The sequence below is a fragment of the Neofelis nebulosa genome, chromosome 7 (genome assembly GCF_028018385.1).
Source record: "Neofelis nebulosa isolate mNeoNeb1 chromosome 7, mNeoNeb1.pri, whole genome shotgun sequence".
In the NCBI taxonomy this organism is placed as follows: Eukaryota; Metazoa; Chordata; class Mammalia; order Carnivora; family Felidae; genus Neofelis; species Neofelis nebulosa.
Genome location: NC_080788.1, coordinates 103,568,348 through 103,591,067, shown reverse-complemented (window position 1 = coordinate 103,591,067; position 22,720 = coordinate 103,568,348). Strand labels below are relative to the sequence as shown.

At 39.7% G+C, this 22,720-nt stretch overlaps 2 long non-coding RNA genes and 1 other non-coding gene across 3 annotated transcripts in view; 2 read left to right on the top strand and 1 right to left on the bottom strand.

Annotated features, from left to right (window-relative positions):
• LOC131517249 (uncharacterized) overlaps positions 1-22,720 on the top strand; it is a 58,777-nt gene that overhangs the window by 9,810 nt on the left and 26,247 nt on the right. Inside the window, exon 2 of the long non-coding RNA XR_009264474.1 lies at positions 819-874. This is a non-coding gene — a long non-coding RNA (uncharacterized LOC131517249). The remainder of the gene's footprint in view (positions 1-818; positions 875-22,720) is intronic.
• The window catches only part of LOC131517250 (uncharacterized), a 47,647-nt gene continuing 38,354 nt past the window's right edge, over positions 13,428-22,720 (bottom strand). The window contains exon 5 of the long non-coding RNA XR_009264475.1: positions 13,428-13,913. This is a non-coding gene — a long non-coding RNA (uncharacterized LOC131517250). The remainder of the gene's footprint in view (positions 13,914-22,720) is intronic.
• TRNAQ-UUG (transfer RNA glutamine (anticodon UUG)) lies at positions 20,646-20,730 on the top strand. Its single transcript has one exon. It is a non-coding gene; the product is annotated as a tRNA-Gln (tRNA).

The following is a 22,720-nucleotide window of genomic DNA, read 5'->3' as shown; positions in this document are numbered from 1 at the left end:
AAACCACAACAGGCAAAAGGGAAGCAGTTCATCTCACACACACACAGACACACACACACACACACACACACACACACACACACCATTCCCAAGTCCATTCTTCTTCCTGATCTTACCATAAAATCAGAACTCCTTCCTACAGCCCATTATATAATCAGACAGGTCCCCTTCCTCAATCTATCTCCATTCTCCCCCTTGTCTTGGCTGAAATGTTACTTCCTCAAAGAGATTTCTCTCTAACTCTCTAATGCAGTATTTCAGTCTTGTCACTTTCCTTCATAGTATTCATGCCTGGCACACAAAAGATCCTCAATAGATGGCTTTAGAATTAATTTAAACATTCACACTTTTTCGTACCAAATGATTTAATCCAAGATGCAAGTGTTGATCACCAATGGATGACAAATAAAAATTATAAGAGTAGAAAGTCTTAAACATTAGATATAGGACCTGAGTTATGGCAGAATCTTAGGTAATGCTGCAAGAACATGACAAAAGTAGGAACATCTAAATCCTGTAGAATACAACCAACAAACCAATCATAATTTTGGTGCTTCAACACAAATTATCCCTGGTTATATTTTCTAGATTACCAATTGGCTATAAGGATATTTATATTATCCACTTGGCATTTAGACAGGAGCTAGCATTCTTTGAGTAATACCAGATAACTCATTTTTATATCTTTCATATTTTCAGTAAGTCCCTGATCTGTTTGTTGAAAAATGACAAGAAAAAATCGGGGGGTGAGGGAATGGGGCTCCCTATCCACTGACTGCCTCTCAAATAACAATTTCCTTTTTCTTTCTTGTTAACAGAATCCTGATCTCAGACCTTCTTTGTGCTTCAGGGTTGGTGAGCCCAGACCCATGGAGTAAGTTATGATTGACCTAAGTCAGTGGTTCTCAGTGGGGTGATTGATTGACTTTGTTTCCCAGGGTATATTCAGCAGTGTCTGGAGACATTGCTGATTGTCACATCTTGGGAGAAGTGCTATTGGCATCTAGTAGGGAAAGACGAGAGATGCTGGTCAACATTCTACAATGTACAGTTCACTAGTCCCTCCAGACAAAGAATTATTTCTTCCAAAACACCAATAGTACCAAGGTCAAGAGATGTTGCTCTAAGATAATCAGTGTGGTCCCAATCTCCTTGGTCAGTGATGTATTCAAGCATGGGTCTGTGATGCAAATCTAGCTAATAAAATACAATGGGAAATCTACGAAGATACTTCTGGAAAGGCTTTTTCTTACCATTAAAGGAAGATATTCATTTTCTGTTGAAATGCATTACTTTCCTAAGTAGAACCATATTTACAAACAATGAAAGAGAAACATACAAAAAGAAACAGTCCCTCCCGCGGCTAGATGTCATTGCATTTGTACATGGTGTCTGGTACTGTGATTGCCGTCTTGGGATCATGACAGTTGTTAGCTGAAGAGAGCATAAGAGGATGGCCAAGCAAAAAGGTAGAAGTAAGCTGCATCTTTGATGTCATCATTGCACCTCTGACTTAACCTTGAGCCTTCTTGCTATATGAGATAATCAATTCTATTACTACTTAAGTTATTTATTTCATAGGACTTTCCTTTTTTTTTTTTTTAATTTTTTTTTAACGTTTATTTTTGAGACAGAGAGAGACAGAGCATGAACGGGGGAGGGGCAGAGAGAGAGGGAGACACAGAATCGGAAACAGGCTCCAGGCTCTGAGCCATCTGCCCAGAGCCCGACGCGGGGCTCGAACTCACGGACCACGAGATCGTGACCTGAGCCGAAGTCGGACGCTTAACCGACTGAGCCACCCAGGCGCCCCCATAGGACTTTCTAAAAACATTAGAAAGTATCTGAAAATATCTTCATACAAATATAAATATCCATTTTCATATCTATATATATATATTTTTAATGTTTGTTTATTTTTGAGAGGGACAGAGGCAGAATGCAAGTGGGTTAGGGGCCGAGAGAGAGGGAGACCCAGAATCCAAAGCAGGCTCCAGGCTCCAAGCTGTCAGCACAGAGTCTGACACGGGATTCGAACCCACGAGCTGTGAGATCATGACCTGAGCCAATGTCGGACACTCAACCAACTGAGCCACCCAGGTGCCCCTATATTTTTTTCATATGTATTTGCATATCTATAGATAGATAGATAGATAGATAGATAGATAGATAGATAGATAGATAGATTTCGGGAGGTTGTATAGGAAATAAAATGGAAAGGTGAAGACACTAACCTACTTGTTTGGTAGCAAGCTCAACAATAGTCTGATAATAAAATAATTTTGTTTTGCTATGCTCCCAGAATAATCTTAAACTAATGATATCAGAAGTTGATAAAAATTGGTGGGAACAGAATCTTTGTTAATGCATGAGTTTGTATTCTTTATATAAAGGAATAGAAACTCATGTGACATTTTGAACTCTTTAAGAAAATGGCATTTTCCAATCATTGAAATTTAATTTGAGGGAGCCTGTCTGCAAAAGACTAGCCAGTCTGTCCTTATTCTTCCTAAGTTCTACACACCTAATTCACATGCACCTGCTATAGGAAAAAAGAGACTGCCTGGCTAAAATAACCTAGTTACATCAGCTTGCTAAAATGGTCCAAGGGAGAGATTTTGCTCAGAAATGAGTTCTTTAAAAAAGCCACCAACTTATTCTGCAGTTTTAGGATTTGCTGACATTTTCTACCAAGTATAGCTATGCTTTTAATACCTACTCTTGTTTGAAATATCAAAGACACTTTTCAAAAAGTACAGAGCTCAGCTACCAGCATTTCCTTGAAAAAATCATTTGTTTTATCAATTAAATAGTATACTCGAACCAGATTTTCCTTGGAAACGTATACAGTGGTTTGGCTTCTTTTGAATGCCCACTGTATGGGTTCTGTCACACCTCTCCACAGTTAACTGTTACTCTAATAGAAGCCCACTGATTTCTCACCACACCTTCTTGCCTCTTTCTGAGACTGCTGAGCTATGTGTAATTTTTTGTGTGTGCCTTCAGCAAGACACCTTCAGCAAGATCTGAAGAGTAATACATACACATATTATTAAAGTAAATTGAGCCTGTTTTGTCCTTTTCCTAGATGTCCCTCCAATAGAGCCAAAGTGTGTTTTCAAAGTGGTAGAGTAATGGCCTTATAAAAGGAAGGGGCATGTGAGTGTTCCTGCTTGTCCAGAGCTACTCCAGAGCCAGCATTTTCACACTAAGATTACATGCTCCTTAAGGCTCCAGTGCTCCCATGGCTTTTGCCATCTGTCACCTTTACTGTTGCTGAACTTCCCTAGGTTTCTGTATGCTTTCCTCCCCTCTTTGGTCTCTGCCCCTACTATAACCTCCCATATTTCTTGACTTTCTTACCAAACAGCTTGACTTTTACAGTCACCACTAGCTAAAGAGAAGACTCCTCTTGGTAAGACTCCCCTTGAGCCACACATACTATCACTGAAGTCTCTGTGTACTGAATGTAGATTTGAATCCTTTCTTCTTCTTTTTTTTTTAATGTTTATTTACTTATTTTGAGAGAGAAAGGGAGCATGAGCAGGGGAGAGGCAGAGAGAGAGAGAGAGAGAGAGAGAGAGAGAGAGAGAGAATGAATCCCAAGCAGGCTCTGCACTGCCAGCACAGAGCCTGATGTGGGGCTTGAACCAATAAACCATGAGATTATGACCTGAGCATGAGTCAGACGCTCAACTGGCTGAGCCACCCAGGCATCCTAGAATCCTATCCCTTTCTGAGTCATCTTCATTCTTTGCTACTCCAAGGCTACTTTTGCATGGCACCATGCAGTTATCTTTTTTTACACTTGTAGTAACAGCAAAGCTGTAAACCTCCACTCTGAATAAAACCAATGTGTGATTGATATGTGTGGTAACAGTCCTGTTCTTAAGTTCATTAAATACTTCTCAAAAACGTCCTAAGTATGTTTTCACATATGTGTTATTCTGTATGTTGTCATATCTGATTCCCAGTTGCCTGCTTTGAGGAGGAAGTTGTGCTCGGGTAACAGAGGCCCTGTTGGGACATCACAGGAAAAAAAAAATGTGTTTCAAGCTTCGAAATTATTGGCTAAGCCTCTCTTTCTTCAAAGGCTATACAAAGCATAAAATGAATGAAATTGGTAATTTTCATTTTTTACGTTTCCACCATTGCTATCAAGCTGTCCAGAGAAAAGGCAAGCCATGGTTCACACAAACATATTATCCACCTACTACAATATCATCGCCCCTATGACTTCTTCCCTAAAAGTAAACAAAATTAATCATCCCTATCATGTATGATCTCATGGTGCCTTGTTCTACTTTTTCTATTGCACTTTAGACATTTTAATGTAATTTATTAATAGAGCTTGCCTTCTCCCTCTGTGAGCTCCTTAAGGCCACATACTACGGATTTATTGAATCAGAGAATAGATGAATGATCTGTGAGAACAATTTCATTTACTACGTCAAAATATTCAGAGGGAAATTTTTTTTCATTAAGTGCAATGATATTTGAACTGCCAAACTTGTCAATTTTAATAAGTGGAACTAATTTAAAGCGAATGGCCCTCTTCAATGGTCAGAGCTCTGTGGTCCTTCCCCAAGCAGTGAACTAGTCTTTGTGGCTGGAAAGAGTGAATCTTGCTGGCCTTTCCAAAGGCTCACGTTTTCCTCAATACCCTCTCAAAAGTGAAATGACTTATAGGTTCTCTCTAGAGAGCTTGGTGTCTTAAGTTAACCCATTGGGCCTTATCCTGGACTGGACTGCAATTTGTACACTGCCGTCAAAGGTAAATTATGTTAATCTTAAAATTATTAAATTACATTAATGAGCTTTTAGTTGGTTCCACACTCTGCAGAACTGAACACAAAGAAAGCACAGAAACATATGGTTAACCTATTACAGGGCAGTACCACTGAATGATGAAGCACAGAGGTTCCTAGCATCCAAGGCATATATAAGGAGAAACCCACATGATTCCATTATGTGTCTTTAATGGAGCTGTGGCAAAGCCACTGTCTATGGCCACCCTACCAAGTACCCAATTCTTTGACCCCTATGCTTCACACAAAATAAATTCCAAACATATTGTTACTCTGTTTACTCAGCAAAGCTCTAAACAAAAAGCTGAATAACAATTAAAATGTTTTATTTTGCCTAGGGTTTAAAATCTTGTGGGGAAAAAAAAGGGAACCATTTATTTAAAACAAGTTAGTACCAGAGACCTATGTCTAAAGCAGCATCCAACATAAAGAAACCATTCTATGATAATTATTAGATACCCAATGGTAAGGAGAGTGAATAACAGCCAAGTATACTCAGGAGGGATTTCCAGCTGTGAAATGCCTGTAGCTCTGTGTAAGGCAGTCTCTGTGTATGGCAATCTTTTCCCATACTGTTTTTACTTGCCTCAGGGAGAGAGGTCCCAGAGGATAAGAATTCAGGACTTGATGAGGTCCGTTTGTTTTTCCTTAAATAATTATTAAGGTAATACCTAAAGGTCTGTTTCACAATAAACAGATCAAAGTCTGATTAAAGTTTAGTGGTTCTGAACCTTGGCTACACATTAAAAAGCTTTGAAAAGTAGGATGTCAGGTATCACCCCAACTAACTAAATCAGAATCTCTGGGAGCAAGAGCCCAGGCATTTGTGATTCTGATGCACAAGGAAGGTTAAGAATCACCTCCGGGGTGCCTAGGTGGCTTAACTGGTTAAGTGTCCGACTTTGACTCAGGTCATGATCTCACAGTTCATGGGTTAGAGCCCCACGTTGGGCTTTGTGCTGACAGCTCAGGGCCTGGAGCCTGCTTCAGATTCTGTGTCTCCCTCTCTCTCTGCCCATCCTCTGCTCATGCTCTCTCTCTCTCTGTCTCTCTCTCTCTCAAAAATAAAATAAACATTAAAAACTCTCAAGGAACTCCCCCCTCAAATATCCACTAAATTAACTGAAGAAGATAATTGATGCATTTAAAGATCATATTAGAAGTCTCCAAGTGAGTGTCATTGCCTTTAGAAAAAAACACTTAAAGGGAAAGGTCAAAGCTCTGGCAGAAATTTCTTTCTGAGTTGTATCAAGAAAAAGAAATTAATTTCTGCTAAATAGCCAATATGGAGAGAATTTACCCTGCAAAGATAGAGGAGAACCTTTTTAAAATACATATTTAAATTTTTTTTTTAATTTTAAGTAGGCTCTATACCCAACATGGGGCTTGAACTCACAACCCTGAGATCAAGAATCATACCCTCCATCAACTGAGCCTGTCAAGCACCCCAAGAGGAGAGCCTTTTTAAAGCAGATGTGAAGATCACCCATGTGTGTGAAGAGTGGAACACCTATAAAATAGAAACAAAAATTCTTCCAGAAAAATTCAAAAGAATTTCTGATTATTATCAAAGCTAGTTTATTTCCCCATGAAAGAAAGGCTCATGATAATCGTTGCTGGGAGTTCTGTTGGCTGAGATAAATCTTGATAATTTAAGAAGAGAAAATACATGCATTGAGACATTTGGGGAAAGATCCTTATTTTCCTTACATTCCAAATGAGATCATTGGCAGAGGCCTGAGAGGATCACTAGGGAATCCTCTGGATGGCCAGACTCCTGAGGAAAAAGGATCATCTGTGATGTGGGCATCCAGAGTCAAATGTCCTATGTGGACAAGATGATACTCCCACGAGGTCAGGATTCCAGAAAAGGGGTCCCTCCATCAGGCCAATTCCATCCATACAGACCCCCTCCAGGAGCAAGACAGAACTCGTACTGGTGCTGTTCACACTGACACAGGTTCAGGATCTTTTTTTTGTTCAACATCCCACCTGAACTGGGAACCTCTGACCTAGACAGTTTCCCCCTCATCCTCCTGTCAGGGTTCGGATATTGCAAAGGAGACAGAGGGAAATTCCTAGGGAGGTCCCCTATTTTCCCCTTATTTTGGAAGGTGAGGCTGAAGGTCATCAGGAATCACTTCCACCCTCCTCCTGGGGATTTCCCGACCCAGCACATCCTTTGCTGGCCACAAAAAGTGTCTGCACCAAGGCCAGACTCAGTCTCTTGTCCACATAGCATGAAGGCAACATGAATCACCTTCTGAAATGATCAATCCCGCTTTCCATGAGTCCACTTCTGAAGATCCAAGACTACTGCTGATTACTTTTTTTCACTCTACTAAAGCAAATTAGATTAAAAAAAATTTTTTTAACATTTATTTATTTTTGAGACACAGGGAGAGACAGAGCATGAGCGGGGAAGGGACAGAGAGAGAGAAGGAGACACAGAATCTGAAGCAGGCTGCAGGCTCTGAGCAAGCTGTCAGCACAGAGCCTGATGCAGGGCTCGAACCCACAAACCGTGAAATCATGACCTGAGCTGAAGTCGGATGCTCAACCAACTGAGCCACCCAGGCACCCCTAGATTTTTTTCTTTTAAGTGATTATGCAATGGCTCAAATGGAACCTTAATAGGATTATACATTCTTAGGATAATGTTTTACAACGATAGATTTTTAAAATGTGAATCTTGAAAATTAATTGCATAGTTAGTATTTCAGTATTTTTGTTTTTATTAATAAGTTCATTAAAATAAGTCAGGAACACATGAGGTTTTTGTCTTTTAAAATGAATTTTTTTCCTCCTTTGGTTTTATTGTTTAGTTGATTATACAGTAGCTCAAACAGAAACTTAATAGGAGTATAATTCTTAGACAGGTTTTCTAAATGCACACTACAAAAGTATGAATCTTATTAGCAAATTGTTTCCATCTTATATGATTTCTAGGTAGTGTATTATATTTTGTATTGCTATTTAACAAGTCTCTTCTATTGATCCAGAAACAGCATTTTTTTAAATCTCTCTTATAACGTGATTTTGAATTTTCTCTTATTTAGCTTCTCTGCTTTATCTGTTAAGTGATTATACAGTTGCTTAAATATAAGCTCTAAAGGATTATAATTCAAGGGAGAGTATAGTTTATTTAAAGTTTATTTATTTATTTTGAGAGAGAGTGCATGTTCAGGGGAGGAGCAGAGAGAGAGGGAGAGAGAGAATCTCAAGCAGGCTCCACACTGTCAGCACAGAGCCCGACATAGGACTTGCTTCCACAAACCTGACCTGAGCTGATACTGAGAGTCTGATGCTTAACTGACTGAGCCACCCAGGCACCCCATAAATGTATTTTATTTAAAAATGACTTTCACAAGTGAATTTTTTCCTTTTCTTCTATTTCTAGATGATGTCAGGATCAGTTGTTTCTGTTTAACACTCCCCCATAGTATGTACTATTGTGACAGTGGTCACAACCGGAGACATTTGAAACTCAAAGTTTATTTCTATATACCAAAGACTGAATTTACTCTAGTTATAAGACTGATATGCCTCAGAAAATTTTTTATTTCAAAAAGGAGCTAATTTCAAATATTATTAGGAAAGTGGAAAACAAGAATAATCCTATATAAGACTGATATTTTAAAATAAATTTTAGTTTTAAAGACAGAGTTGGGGAACTCAGGTGACTCAGGAACTTTAAACCTCTAACTCTCAGTTTTGGCTCACATGATGATCTCATGGTTAGTGGGTTCAAGCCCCACATGGGGCTCTGCACTGCCAGCATGGGATTCTCTCTCTCTCTCCCTCTCTCTCTGTGCTCCTCTCACTCTCTCTCTCTTTCTCTCTCAAAATAAATAATAAAATAAACTTTAAAAAACTTTAAAAACAGAGTGGAACAAGCAAAAGCTGATGAAATGGTAGATCATTAATGTTAGGTTTTCCTTATAGTCTCTGAGGAATTGAATCTGTGGTATGTAAAAAGCCTGAGATATAATATATTGCTTTCTTACCCCTTGGTGTAACTTCCTGGTCAAGAACCCCTAAAGGTGGTGTTGGAATGGCCCTCGGGAGCTCCTGAGAGATGATTATGCACATTTCTCCCCATTAGCTCCACATTAGTAACTTAAAATTGGCCTTGGTGGGAGTATTTACACCACACAATAGATAGTCAGCTGGAATAGATAGCTCCCTGGAATAATCCACCCTCATCCCCAAGAGCCAGTTAGCCAACCTATCCATGGCCTTATAGCAGTGATTCTTTTTTTTTTTTTTTTTTTTTTTTTTTTGAGAGACAGACAGCAAGACAGACAGAGCATGAGCAGGGGAGCGGCAGAGAGAGAGGGAGACACAGAATCTGAAGCAGGCTCCAGACTCTGAGCTGTAAGCAGAGAGCCTGATGCGGGACTTGAACCCACAAACCATGAGATCATGACCTGAGCTGAAGTTGGACGCTTAACCGACTGAGCCACTCAGGCACCCCTCTTTGAGAGATTTTATTTTGTTTTATTTTTTAATGTTTTTAATGTTTATTTGTTTTTGAGAGAGAGACAGAGACAGAGCACAAGTGGGTGTGGGGCAGAGAAGAGGGAGAGACAGAATTCAAAGCAGGTTCCAGGATCTGAGCTGTCAGCACAGAGCCTGACATAGGGCTCGAACTCACAAATTGTGAGATCATGACCTGAGCCGAAGTCAAACATTCAACCAACTGAGTCACTCAGGCACCCCTGAGAGATTTTAAATAAGTATTTAATTCAGCTGTTTCAATCCATTTCTTCAAAACTCCTTTTGTTCATCTTCTAAGAGGTGGTCATTTTCTAATGTAGTCGCTACATCCAGGTCCAAGTTCCCACCATCTGCGCTGGGTTTTCCAAGAAGGGCAGCCCCATCTCCCATCTTCAGCACATGCTCGCTAGAGTCTTGCTCTGACATTCTCTACCATTTAGAAGTTGCCCCATGTGCACTTGAGCATTTTCTAATGTTTTCTTTTTGTTGGATTCATCTGGCCACTCTTCTCTTCAGTTTTTTGTGAGTACAGCTTTATGCTTTCCTGAACATCAGAACTCTCATTCAAAGCATCTTTTAGTGCTTCTGAAGTTGATTTTCACTCCTGTCATGTATATTGAAGGCTGTTTTCGTTGTAGCTACTTGCACCTTTATTTGTTTTGATGCATCTTCTGAAGACTGAATCTTTCTTATAATGTCAATCATCAGCTCAACTTGTTTTAAACATTTAGCTTTCTTTTCTTTTCATTCTTTTCTCAGAATCTTTAAGCCCAAGAAAAGAGTTGGAAATTTTCCGCTCTTTATTAATGGTCTCCAGTTTTCATATTTCTGATTATTTTTCCTCAGATATGACACCCATTAAAATTGATTCAAGGCCTTTAAATTCTTTTTTCTTCTTTTCCTGAATTGTATCCTTTATTTTGTTTTAAAGGATATTACTGGAGCAATTGATGAAATTTCATGGGGTCTCAGGATTAGGTAGTAGTATCAATGTCAATTTCCCGATTTTGATGATTATATTAGGACTATGTAGAAGAATGTCCTACAGACACCCTCTAAAGTATCTGGGGGTGATGGGCATCAGGTTGGCAACTTACTCCCAAATAGTTCAGGATAAAATGTTATCTGCACTGTACTTGCAACTTTTCAATAGGTTTAATATATTTTTTTAATTAATGAACTTTATTTTTTAGATCAGTTTTAGGTTCACAGCAAAATTGAGCAGAAAGTACAGAAATCTCCCTAAAACATGTTCTCACATATATACAACCCTCTCATTATTAACATTGGACACCAAATTAATACACTTATTCCAAGTGGGGAACCTACATTGTCACATCATCACCCAGAGTCCACAGTTTACATTAGGGTTCACTCTTGGTGTTGTAGTTCTGTGGGTTTTGACAAAGTATAATAATATGTATCCGCCATTGTAATATATGCAAAATAGTCTCATTGCTCTAAGAATCTTCTGTGCTCCACCTGTTCGTCCCTTCACTCAATCCACTCCCTTCCCCCAACAGATTGTCAACAAGATTGAGCTGCTCATTCACCTGGACAAGGCTTGGATCCCCTATATGGCTCAAGGACTAGGCTCTACATTGAGGAGATTGTCACATGGCCCAGTATTCCAACATCCCCTAAGATCCTCATTCTGAACAGCTGCACCCTGAAGGGCTTCTGCGCCATCAAACATTTCAGCACTATGTGCTGGAAATAGTTTGAAAATCATGCTTTCTAGGGTGCCTAGATGGCTCAGTCGGTTAAGTGACCAACTCCGGCTCAGGTCATGATCTCACAGTTTGTGAGTTTGAGCCCCATGTCAGGCTCTGTGCTGACAGCTCAGAGCCTGGAGACTGCTTCAAATTCTATGTCTCCCCCTCTCTCTCTGCCCCTCCCCCACTCATGCTCAGTGGCTCTCTCTCTCTCAAAAATAAATATTTTTTAAAAACTAAAAAACATTAAAAAAAGAAAATAATGCTTTCTTTGCTTACAAGTAGACTGTACAGTCTTGAAATGTGAAGACTGAAAATACCACTTGCTTCTTCCTTAGTTTTCAAAGGTAAATTAGAAAAGTAAGTTGAAACCCATTGTGGGGCCCTTTATAACCCCTTTAGCACCTTCCTTCCCAACACACATACACTTTAAAAGGCCAGCCAGATATAAACTCAGGAGGGGAGCTGAGAATGGGGAGTTTTCCGTGACCTTTGTGGGCAAGACGAGGCCTCCAGGGCCTCAGAATAAAATTTTACTCAAGAAAGGGAAAGTTGTTGGCCAAGGTCTTACAGTCTCCCCTTCCCCACCTCCACTGAGGTCTGTGCCTATTGCCAGCAACCATTTGGTTCTGGGCTGGATGCTTAGTGGTATCCCCTTCAGTCTGAGGTAACCAGCAAAGTGTTGGCATTCTGAAGGGGGCAAAGTGATAGCCATGATTCTCTGTGTCACATTGGTCCACTGTGCCAAGTGGTGGCAGCACAGGCAGGAAACAGCACACCAGACCCAGATACTCATGGATTGCTATGGGAAATGATGTATTTGTATTCATAGTCATATTTTTAATGATTTCTTTTTATTTTTTAGGGAGAGAGAGAGAAAGAGGGTGTGCAAGCTGGGGAGAAGGGCAGAGGGAGAAGAAAGAATACAATAGGCTCCATGCTCAGCACAGAGTCCAACACAGGGCTTGATCTGATGAACTTCGAGATCACGACCTGATCTGAAATCAAGAGTCAGATGGTCAACCAACTGAGCCACCCAGGCAGCCCAGGCTGATTTTAACAGGGAGGAGATATGCAGCTCTGCTGATCTCAGCTGGTTACCTAGGGGTTGGCTGATCTGGGCACTGCTGAGCTTGCTTAGACTTGCTCCTGCGTTTTGGGGTCCACTGATGCAGGCTGGGATGGGCTAGACTAGCTCAATGTATCTTAGGGTCAGCTGGGAATTGGCTGATGTAGATTGGACCCAGCTGTGCACTGGGCTCTCCCTACCCATCTCTCATCTTCCTCCCAGAACAGCAGGAAAGCCAGGTCATGTCTTCCTTTGGCAATGGCAGAGGCACAAGAAAGCCTTTGCATTTTAAAAAGTTTGCCTTGGCTGTTAGATGTCCACAACTGTCTTGATGACCTTTTCTTTGTATAAAGGCTTCATCTTCAGGGAGGCTAAAGGCCATTTGGAACTTGGATACAGAGTAAAAGCAGAAGTGAATGCTCATTTCTACTTCTGTTTCTGGCTCACTCCACCAGCTCCAGAACCACACTATCTTTGCCAGGATCTGCACCAGCAAAATGCATACCCTACCCTTGCCCTCTTCCCCTCCATTTTGAAACAGTTTTTTAAAAAAAAGTTTATTCGTTTATTTTGAGAAAGAGAGAGTGCTCTGCCCTGTCAGTGCGGAGCCTGAAATGACGCTTGATCGCATGAACCATGAGATCATGACCTGAGCCAAAACCAAGAGTCTGATGCTTAACCCACTGAGCCACCCAGGTGCCCCTGCAACAAAGTCTTAAGTCTGATGAACAGAATCTACAACGCATTTCTGCACCCCAACAAGAAGGAAATCTGAGGAAGGGAAATGGTTCTATGTGAAAAAGACAGGATTTCCACCATGAATAACTAGGATTATGGGGAGAGAATGTTCAGAAGATTTTGGACAGCCATTAATGACATAATTACAGGTGCCATACTTATGTCATGTGACCTGGCTACTCAGGCGTTAGTGCTTCATCTATAGACTAAACATAATAAAAAGTTACCCTTTGAAGTGGCTTATAGAAGGACTCATTTTAATAGGGACAGAGAGGGACAAGCTGGCACAATTTAATCTTCTCAGGGAATCTGAGAGTGAGACACACAGAGAGTTCAACAGTTAACAGAGAAAGTAGGGTTACAAGAATGAAGAGTGACAAGAGTAGAGAACAAAGAGCCACAACTACGTGATTCAGAGATAATTCTTGCAAAAGCCATTGAGTTGTCACTAGATTTGCCACAGTATCTGGACCAACATTCTAGTTGTATATGGAAACTGATATAAATCTCACATCATAAGAAAAGGATCTGAACACATATCTGCACCTGCAATCTGAAAATGTGCAATCGAAAGCACCCACCAAAAGTATGGCAAATTCTAAGTGTCCAGTGCTTGTCCACCAGATTTGAGCTCTTAAGGGACCCACGTTTGATTATCATCCCAAAGTACTTTTGGAAAGCACTCAGGAGATGTTTGTCAAAAATTGAAATAAGCAGCAAAAGTTATGGGATTCAGAACAGAGGACAAACAGTTATAATTCCAATGTGCTAGGTATTTTGGGTCTGTCTCCTCACCACAGATATATTGTCTGCTCTTCTCTGTCCTGCTTTCTGTGCCTTAGAAAGATGGCCCCAACGGAATGCATGCTCTGTATTCCCTTACCCTATGGCTTTCCACTGGGAATGGCCAAAGAGAAGCAGTACTTCTAATAATGGGAGTAAGGGAGAGCTATGGGAATTCATTCCCTACCATCCTGTGTTGTTCTGGCAGGGCTGTGTTACTCCATGGCCATAGCTACTGCTGGGTAGTGTCTCTTCCTCAGGTCTCTGTTGACACTGCTCGCTTTCCTTGCTTCTTCAGACCTATGGTTTTAACAGCTATTGTCAATCTAGCCTTTGTTTCGTCCCTTAACCCTGTCCACCCCTCTGAAAACAGTCCTTGTTTAAAAAAAATTTTAATGTTTATTTATTTTTGAGAGAGAGAAAGACAGACCATGAGCAGGGGAGGGGGCAGAGAGATTGGGAGACACAGAATCCAAAGCAGGCTCCAGGCTCTGAGCTGTCAGCACAGAGCCCGACACGGGGCTCAGACTCACAAACCGCGAGATTATAACCTGAGCCAAAGTTGAACATTTAACTGACTGAGCCACCCAGGTGCCCCAAACCAGTCCCTTTTTAAACTCTTCAGTTAAACCCATTGAGTATGCCTTTTATTTCCAGCCAGCGCTCTGTTACATTGTATTCACATTCTAGAAAGGAGAAGATGGTACTATAGTTGTCCCCAAGCAGTCTTACCACTTAGAGGCAGGTCAAGTTCACACAGTCTGAAAGAATATACAAAGCAACCTTTTACTTCTAGCATTGGAGATACAGGAGTGACTCCTCTGTTTTCTTCTATCGGTTTCTGCTCCCCAGATTCTCTCACTGGGACCAGACCTCAACCTCTCCTTCCCCTACCTCCTTGTCAGAGAAGCCTCCTCCCCTGAAACTACAGAGATTTGTTTTATTTGGTTTTAATCTCCCTTTCTCCTGGCTCTAGGAACCCATTGCTTCCTGTGCCAATTGTCAGTCTTTTGACCTAGTCAGGTTTCTTGCCAGATGGGATTGGGGTTTCAGAGGCTCCAGATGGAAAGAGGAAAAAGAGGCCTTCTTAGTGGCCTGCCTTCAGGTTGTGGTGACTGTATAATAATTAGATTGTTCAGGGATGAGGTCAAACATCTTGCAGGCATTTCCTGCACTGGCTGAAGGCTGGATGTCCTCTGTTAGGCTGGCCTGATACACATCTGACTCCAGGAAAGAAAGAAAGAAAGAAAGAAAGAAAGAAAGAAAGAAAGAAAGAAAGAAAGAAAGAAAGGAAGGAAGGAAGGAAGGAAGGAAGGAAGGAAGGAGGAAGGAAGGAAGGAAGGAAGGAAGGAAAGAAAGAAAGAAAGAAAGAAAGAAAGAAAGAAAGAAGAAAGAAAGAAAGAAAGAAAGAAAAAGAAAGAAAGAAAGAAAGAAAGAAAGAAAGAAAGAAAGAAAGAAAGAAAAAGAAAGGAAAGAAAGGAAAGAAAGAAAGAAAGAAAGAAAGAAAGAAAGAAAGAAAGAAAGAAAGAAAGAAAAAGAAAGGAAAGAAAGAAAGAGTGGAAAGAGGGGACCTCCATACACCAGCTCAGCAACTACTTCTTTGAGGAAGCAGAACTTGAGCATAGCCTTAAAGGAGAAATGGGATTAAACAATGGGTAAGAAGGAAGAGGCCATTTCAGAAAGGGAAGGATATGAGCAAAGAAGATGGGAACATGGCCATTGGAAGAAATGAGTGTACCACTTTGCTGATTGATGTAAGCAAGTGGAGGGAGATGGGTTCGGAGAGCTGAGTAAAGAACCAATCTGGGAGGCCTGAATACTGGGAATAAAAGTTTAAAGGAGTCTTTAAAGATTCTTAGAAAGGCAATATTTCAGGATTCACACATAAAGCAGACTGGAGGGTTAGAGACAGGATGACAAGTTAGAACATTAAGTGTAGTCATCCAGATATGAAATTGTGAAGATCTGTGCCAGGGTAGTGTTCCTTGAATACATCACAAGGGATGAAATTACAATTTGGTTGTAGGGTAAATGCACTAGAAAGTAGCAGATAAGGACAACTTCAAAGTTTTGAAATTAAGAGGCTGAGAGAATGTCAGGGATGGAAGGTACAGCATAGGGAATACAGTCAATAGTGCTGTAATACTGTTGCATGGTGACTGCTGGCAGCTACACCCATGGTGACCACAGCACAACATATGGTAGAATCACTGTGTTGTACATCTGAAGCTAATTAACATTGTGCATCAACTATACCTCATATGAAAAAAAAAATAGAAAGGCTTCTGAGAAAAAGCTAATTTCAGATGAAGGATTAGTCTGGTTTTAGGTACACTGCATTTAGGTGGCTACCATGCCTCCTGGTGAAGGAAGAAACGGAGGCATGAGATCCAAAGAGAGGGCTCCAAGACATGAATTGGGAAGGTGACTATTTGAAGTCAGGAGAGTGAGAAGCACCTCTGAGAAAGACTTCATATTAAATCAAGGACCCTGAACGATCTAATTATTATACAGACACCACAACCTGAAGGCAGGCCACTAAGAAGGCCTCTTTTTCCTCTTTCCATCTGGAGCCTCTGGGGTTGGAAACCCCAATCCCATCTGGCAAGAAACCTGACTAGGTCAAAAGACTGACAATTGGCACAGGAAGCAATGGGTTCCCAGAGCCAAGAGAAAGGGAGATTAAAACCAAATAAAACAAAACTCTGTAGTTTCAGGGGAGGAGGCTTCTCTGACAAGGAGGTAGGGGAAGGAGAGGTTGAGGTCTGGCCCCAGTGAGAGAATCTGGGGAGCAGAAACTGATAGAAGAAAACAGAGGAGTCACTCCTGTATCTCCAATGCTAGAAGTAAAAGGTTGCTTTGTATATTCTTTCAGACTGTGTGAACTTGACCTGCCTCTAAGTGGTAAGACTGCTTGGGGACAACTACAGTACCATCTTGACCGAGTTTTATTTTTTATTTATTTATTTATTTATTATTATTTTTTTTTATTTTAATTTTTTTTTTTTAATATATGAAATTTACTGTCAAATTGGTTTCCATACAACACCCAGTGCTCATCCCAAAAGGTGCCCTCCTCAATACCCATCACCCACCCTACCCTCCCTCCCACCCCCCATCAACCCTCAGTTTGTTCTCAGTTTTTAACAGTCTCTTATGCTTTTTGACCGAGTTTTAAGACATGCCTACCTTCAAGGGCTAGAGGAGAAAATAGAGGAAAGGAAACAAGCCAGTACAAAAGTAATCTGAGAAATTGGCAAATAAATACAGGAATGACACAACATAAGAAAAACAGAGTGTTTCCAGAAATGATAAACTATACTTTCAAATTTTAATCATACTCTTCAGCCTTTCTGAGATTATCCTTCAAAGACTTTGAAAATAAAGTAAGAAAATAAAGCAACAGTGTTAAACAGTGTGAAAAAGCTTTGTTAAATTAGGGCTTCCTATCAAAAATACTTCTTTAGAAATGTTGATCTGCATTATTGGGTATTGATATAATACTGAAGCCACTGAAAGGTATATCAGTTAAGAGGTCTTTGGATGTAATTAACAGAAAACCCAATTCAAATTAGCTCTAAATATACAACAAGAAATTTTTTGGCTCACTTTCCTGAGAAGACCACAAGTTGGTCAGGCTTTTGGGTTGGTCCAATCTGAGGGAAAGCACCATTTCCTTGTAATTTTCTTGATTCTACCTTCCTCCACAAGCCAGCTATATCTTCAGCCTGATTTCTCTAAAGCAATATACTTTATATCTAGGGTCACATCTCTGGGGAGAGGGAGCCTCTCTCAAGCCTCACATTATTTTATAATACCTGAAACAACCACTGGGGCCATAAGGGAATGCCATAAGTGGTTGGTTTGGGCACTCATGACTGAACCAATCAGTCCCGCATGTTGAAATTACCCAGACTAGCCTTAAATCAGTCAAGGCACCATCTATATTTGGGGTGTGTGGGCAATCTCACTCAGCCACCAGGCTGCTTCATAATAGGAAAAGCTTAAATGAATGTTGAGTAAATAACTAGAATTTTGCAGATGGGTACTGGATGTATACATTAGGATATAATTGAGCAAGTCAAAACATCAATGGCTTAAACAAGGTAGAAGTTCTTTCTCTGTCTCTGGAACTTGGCAGTACAGGATTGGTACAGCAGCTCTGATCCATAAAGTCCTTGGGACCCAGGACTCTACTTCTAGCTTGCCACCCTGGTGACATTTCTAGGATGCAGCCCTAATTTTCATTATCCAAGGGAGGATCTCTGCTCCAGGCAGCAAGATGGAGGGAGTAACAAATAAGAAGGGGCAAAGAGATACATTTGAAGCAAGAATGAACTTTATTCTGGGTGACCATTTTCCTGGCTAACCATTGTATTACTATGGAATGAGGGGAAAATAAATATTGGGAAAAGCACTCTCCACTACTCTGAAGAAATGAGATCTGTTAAGAGTTGACTGAATGATCAGTCATTCAGGTTACATGATCAGTCATTCAGTTGTTACATTATGTAACTCAGGTTACATGGCTAATAAATTATTTGGGAAAGCAGTTATCCATGTGTAATCTGGCAAATAGGACAGGGGTGAGATGAGGGAAAAACTCCCAACTCAGAGGAGTGAAATGGTGAAAAGGAAACAATAGATTGTGCACTAAAATAACTGTGTTTACACCCCATTTTTGCCATCTAATAGTTGGACAATCATCAACAAGTTGCATAACCTTGATAAGCCTGCAATCTTATCTGTGCAATGGAGATGATATCAACTACTTCGAAGAGCTGAAAAAAGATGAACTGAGATAATAGTTAAGTGCTTCATGAGTAATAACGCTCATTCAGATAAAACTTATTAATTATAACAAAGCTTACAATAACATGGTTAGTATTGTAGAAACACATTTATTGAGTTAAAAATGAGATGTGAGACTTTTGCTAGCTTTTTAAGATCACTTTTTTAACACAATAACTGATTTTTGTGGTTAATTGAATTTTTAAAAATTCTTACTATTTCTTTTCCCCTGCTAGGCAGGTCTCTTATCAAATTGTTAGATGTGCATTCAGAAAGCAGCTGAGCAAATGAGAACATTGTGCCACAACAAACTCACAAAGATAGAAATTTCACATAAAAATTTCAGTTATAATATTTATGGCATTAATTTCTAGAGTAAAATTGATTTTTTAAAATTACAATAAATTATATACATGGAGCCTCAAATTTCATATATACTCTTTTTTGCATAAAGAATAGGAATGTGTTAAGAAAAAAACTATCTCATCTGAATTGTATGATATAATTCATAAGTTATAATGAGAAGAGCAATGGGGCTGGCCGATTGGGCATGTCCTCATTTCTACTACACAGTGGCCTCAATGGGGGTAGATACCTTGATCTGCAATTAGGTCAGGAGATTGGTTACATATAGGCAGATGAAGTAAGTATATTGAGATAATGAGAGCCAGACTTCTCACTGTCAATTACCAACAGGGAAAGGGAGAAAACTAGACCCAAAAGAAGTGATCCCCTAGTAGCAATGAGCACACTTACAACCAGATGGTGACTTCTGAATATCATTCTCCACTAAAAGGATACAAAATTCCTTGGAGAAATGGTTGAATTCAGAACTGGCACAGGGAAAGTACAATATGTTCCTGGAACATCCTGTTGAGTATGAAAGTAAGGGAGTACTCAAAGAATGATGAGGATATGTTAGAAGGTCAAGAGCCAGATTGAAGAACTCCCATTAGCTAAATCTGAGGCAACTTAAACATAAAATAAAAAAGAATAGCAACAAATTGTGGCCGATTGAATAAGACAGGAATCCATGAATCCATCTGGACATAAATATATGTGAATGAATGAATGAATGAATAAGAACAAAAAGTTTTACCATATAGTACAATGCCAACTAATAACTGTAGAACAAATGATGCACTTAGAATATCACCATTTGTCAACCATTACAGTAATAATTGATTCAGGAAGGAACCAACAATGGACACTAAAACTTTGAGTGAAAATGTAATGAGAAATAAGATGTTTACATACTATCAAAGTAGCTCTCTACAAAATACATATTAGTAACTTATTGATTAATAAGTACAAGGTACTTATTCATTTTACAATGAATTTTACATCTTAAAAAGTGATGAAAGTCAACACTGATAGAAATGGGACAAATTAATATTTGTTAATTTGCTTCTTGATGATACATTGAGAAGAACATAGCATCATGTCCATGATATCCCTTCCAAAAGATGAATCACCTGAATCTAATCATAATAAGTATAAAACAAACTCAAATTGAGGATACTCTATAAAGTAATTAGCCTATTATCTTCCAAAAAAAAGTCAATGTCATGAAAGACATGAAAAAACTGAGGAACTGCTCCAAAGAGAATAGAGATACGACAACTAAATACAACACATGATCTCCTATTGGATCCTGCATTAGAAAGGAAAGAGTGATTATATGGTATATTATTAGTGAAATTTGAATGCAGCCAATGGATTGAATGGTAGTATTGTAACATTTTTAATTCCTTTTTTTTTTTTAATTTTAAAGAGAGAGGGCATGCACACACTCAAGCAGAGAAGAGGGGCAGAGGGAGAGAGGGAGGGAGGGAGGGAGGGAGGGAGGGAGAGAGACAGATTGAGAATCTTAAGCAGGCTCCATGCTCATGTAGAGCCTGAGGTGGGGCTTGAACTTATGACCCTGGGATCGTGAACGGAGCCAAAATCAAGAGTCAGACAGACACTCAACAGGCTGAGCCATCCAGGTACCCCTAATTTCTTGATTTTAATGGTTTTACCAGGTTTTACCATATACTATACAAAATAATTGAGAGAGAAAAAGAAAATGATAAGACAAATATGGTAAAATGTTAACAACCAATTAGAGAATCTGAGTAAAGGGTAAACTAAAATGCTTTGTATTGTTCTCGTAATTTTCTGTAAGGTTGAAATTATTTTTAGAACAGCTGTTTTGAAAAAACATAATGTATAATATAAAAATAATCAAATTTCAGGGATGCCTGGGTGGCTCAGTCGGTTGAGTGTCTGACTTTGGCTCAGGTCATGATTTCATGGTTCATGGGTTCGAACCCCATGTCGGGCTCTGTGATGACAGCTCAGAGCCTGGGGCCTGCTTCAGATTCTGTGTCTCTTTCTCTCTCTGCCCCTCCCCTGTTTGCACTTTGCCTCTCTCTCAAAAATAAATAAACATTAAAAAAAAATTTTTTTAATCAAATTTCAATCCATTGAAGGTTATAGTCAGCATCTAAAAGTGACAGCATAGTGTTTGGGTCTTCTCAAATCCCTACATATAAACAAAGAAATTGGAAAGTAAAATAAAAAACCCATAGGATAACATTTACAACAAAATAAGATGGTAAGTTATCCTCACAAACCACAAAATACAGGGGCACCTGGGTGGCTCAGTCGGTTAAGCATTTGACTTAGGCTCAGGTCATGATCTCATGGTTTGTGAGTTTGAGCCCCATGTCAGGCTCTGTGCTAACAGCTCAGGGCCTGGAGCCTACTTCAGATTCTGTGTCTCCCTCTGTCTCTGCCCCTCCCCTGCTCGCGCTCTGTCTCTCTCACTCTCAAAAATAAATAAACATTAAAAAACCCCACAAAATATAGGCAGGTGGAGGAAAATCACTAACAACCACAGGCCATGATGTTAGAGTTTATGCAAGAGAGAAAAGAGGGTATCAATGGGTTATTTGATGGACCTGAGAACAGAAGAACCCCCAAAAGAAACAGATATTTACTAGAAAGCACAGTAGGTCAATCTGAGAATGACAACTGAATCTGGGACAGGTTTTGCCCATTCCAATAACAGATAACTGCAAGGGGGCCCTGGTAAGACCCCAAGGGGTAGAAACAGTCTTGCACCTATGAATTCTCAATACTGACCAGCCAAAGCTCCCTTCCAGGACATAGCTCTGAGAAGAAACCACTGACTATGGAATAAAAATTGATCAGAGCAGGAAAAACACAGAAGTAAAGAGAAGATCCAGATCAAAAGTAGCTGGCAGGGGGGGCCTGGGGACTCAGTCAGATAAGCATCTGACTCTTGATTTCGGCTCAGGCCATAATCTTACTGTTCAGGGGATTAAGCCCCGAGTCAGGTTCTGTGCTGACAGTGCAGAGCCTGCTTGGGATTCTCTCTCCCTCTCTCTCTGCCTTTCCCCACCCCCCACTCTAAATAAATAAATAAATAAATAAACTTTTTAAAAAAGTGGCTGAGGGGGGAAAAAGTGATTGAGGGAAACAGGGTCAGAAAATCTCAGAAAGCAAACAGTCATTTTTTTAAAACATTACACAAAAACATGAAACACTGTCAAGTTTTAAAAAAAAAAAAGCTATTTGAACCAAGCTTACTTTAAAATTTGAGGAAAACTGATTTTACTTAAGAGCAAGCACTAGAAAGGTATCAAGGTCAAATCCCAAAGTTACTACATACATACATACATACATACATACATACATACATACATACATATATACATACATACAAAAAAGAGGGGCGCCTGGGTGGCTCAGTCACTTGAGCATTTGACTCTTGAGTTTATCATGATCCCAGGGTCGTTGACCTCTCTTCCTCTCCCTCTCCCTCTTTTCTGCTCACACACTCTCTTAAATAAATAAGTAAGTAAGTAAGTAAGAAAGAATAAGGAGTAGAATGACACCCCTACAAAGAAACAAAAGCATACTGGAAAGATGTACTCAAGAAACAGATAAAAACTACACTATTTAAAAATTAAGGGCATCTGAGTGGCTCAGTGGGCTAAGTATCTGAGTCTTCATTTCAGCTCAGGTCATGATCTTTTGGTTTTTGAGTTCGAGCCCCATGTAGGGCTCTGTGCTGGTGCTGCACAGCCTGCTTGGGATTCTCTCTCTCCCTCTCTTTGTCCCTCCCCTGCTCATGCTCTCTCTCTCTCAAAATAAATAAATAAACATTTTTTTAAAACTTATAAAAATTATTAAAAAATTAACTTTAATAAAGAAATAATACAAGACATGAGAAAACAATATAAATCAGAATTAGAAAAATTCATAAGTTAGGTAATAATTCTCAAAGGAGAATTTGAAAAGAAAAA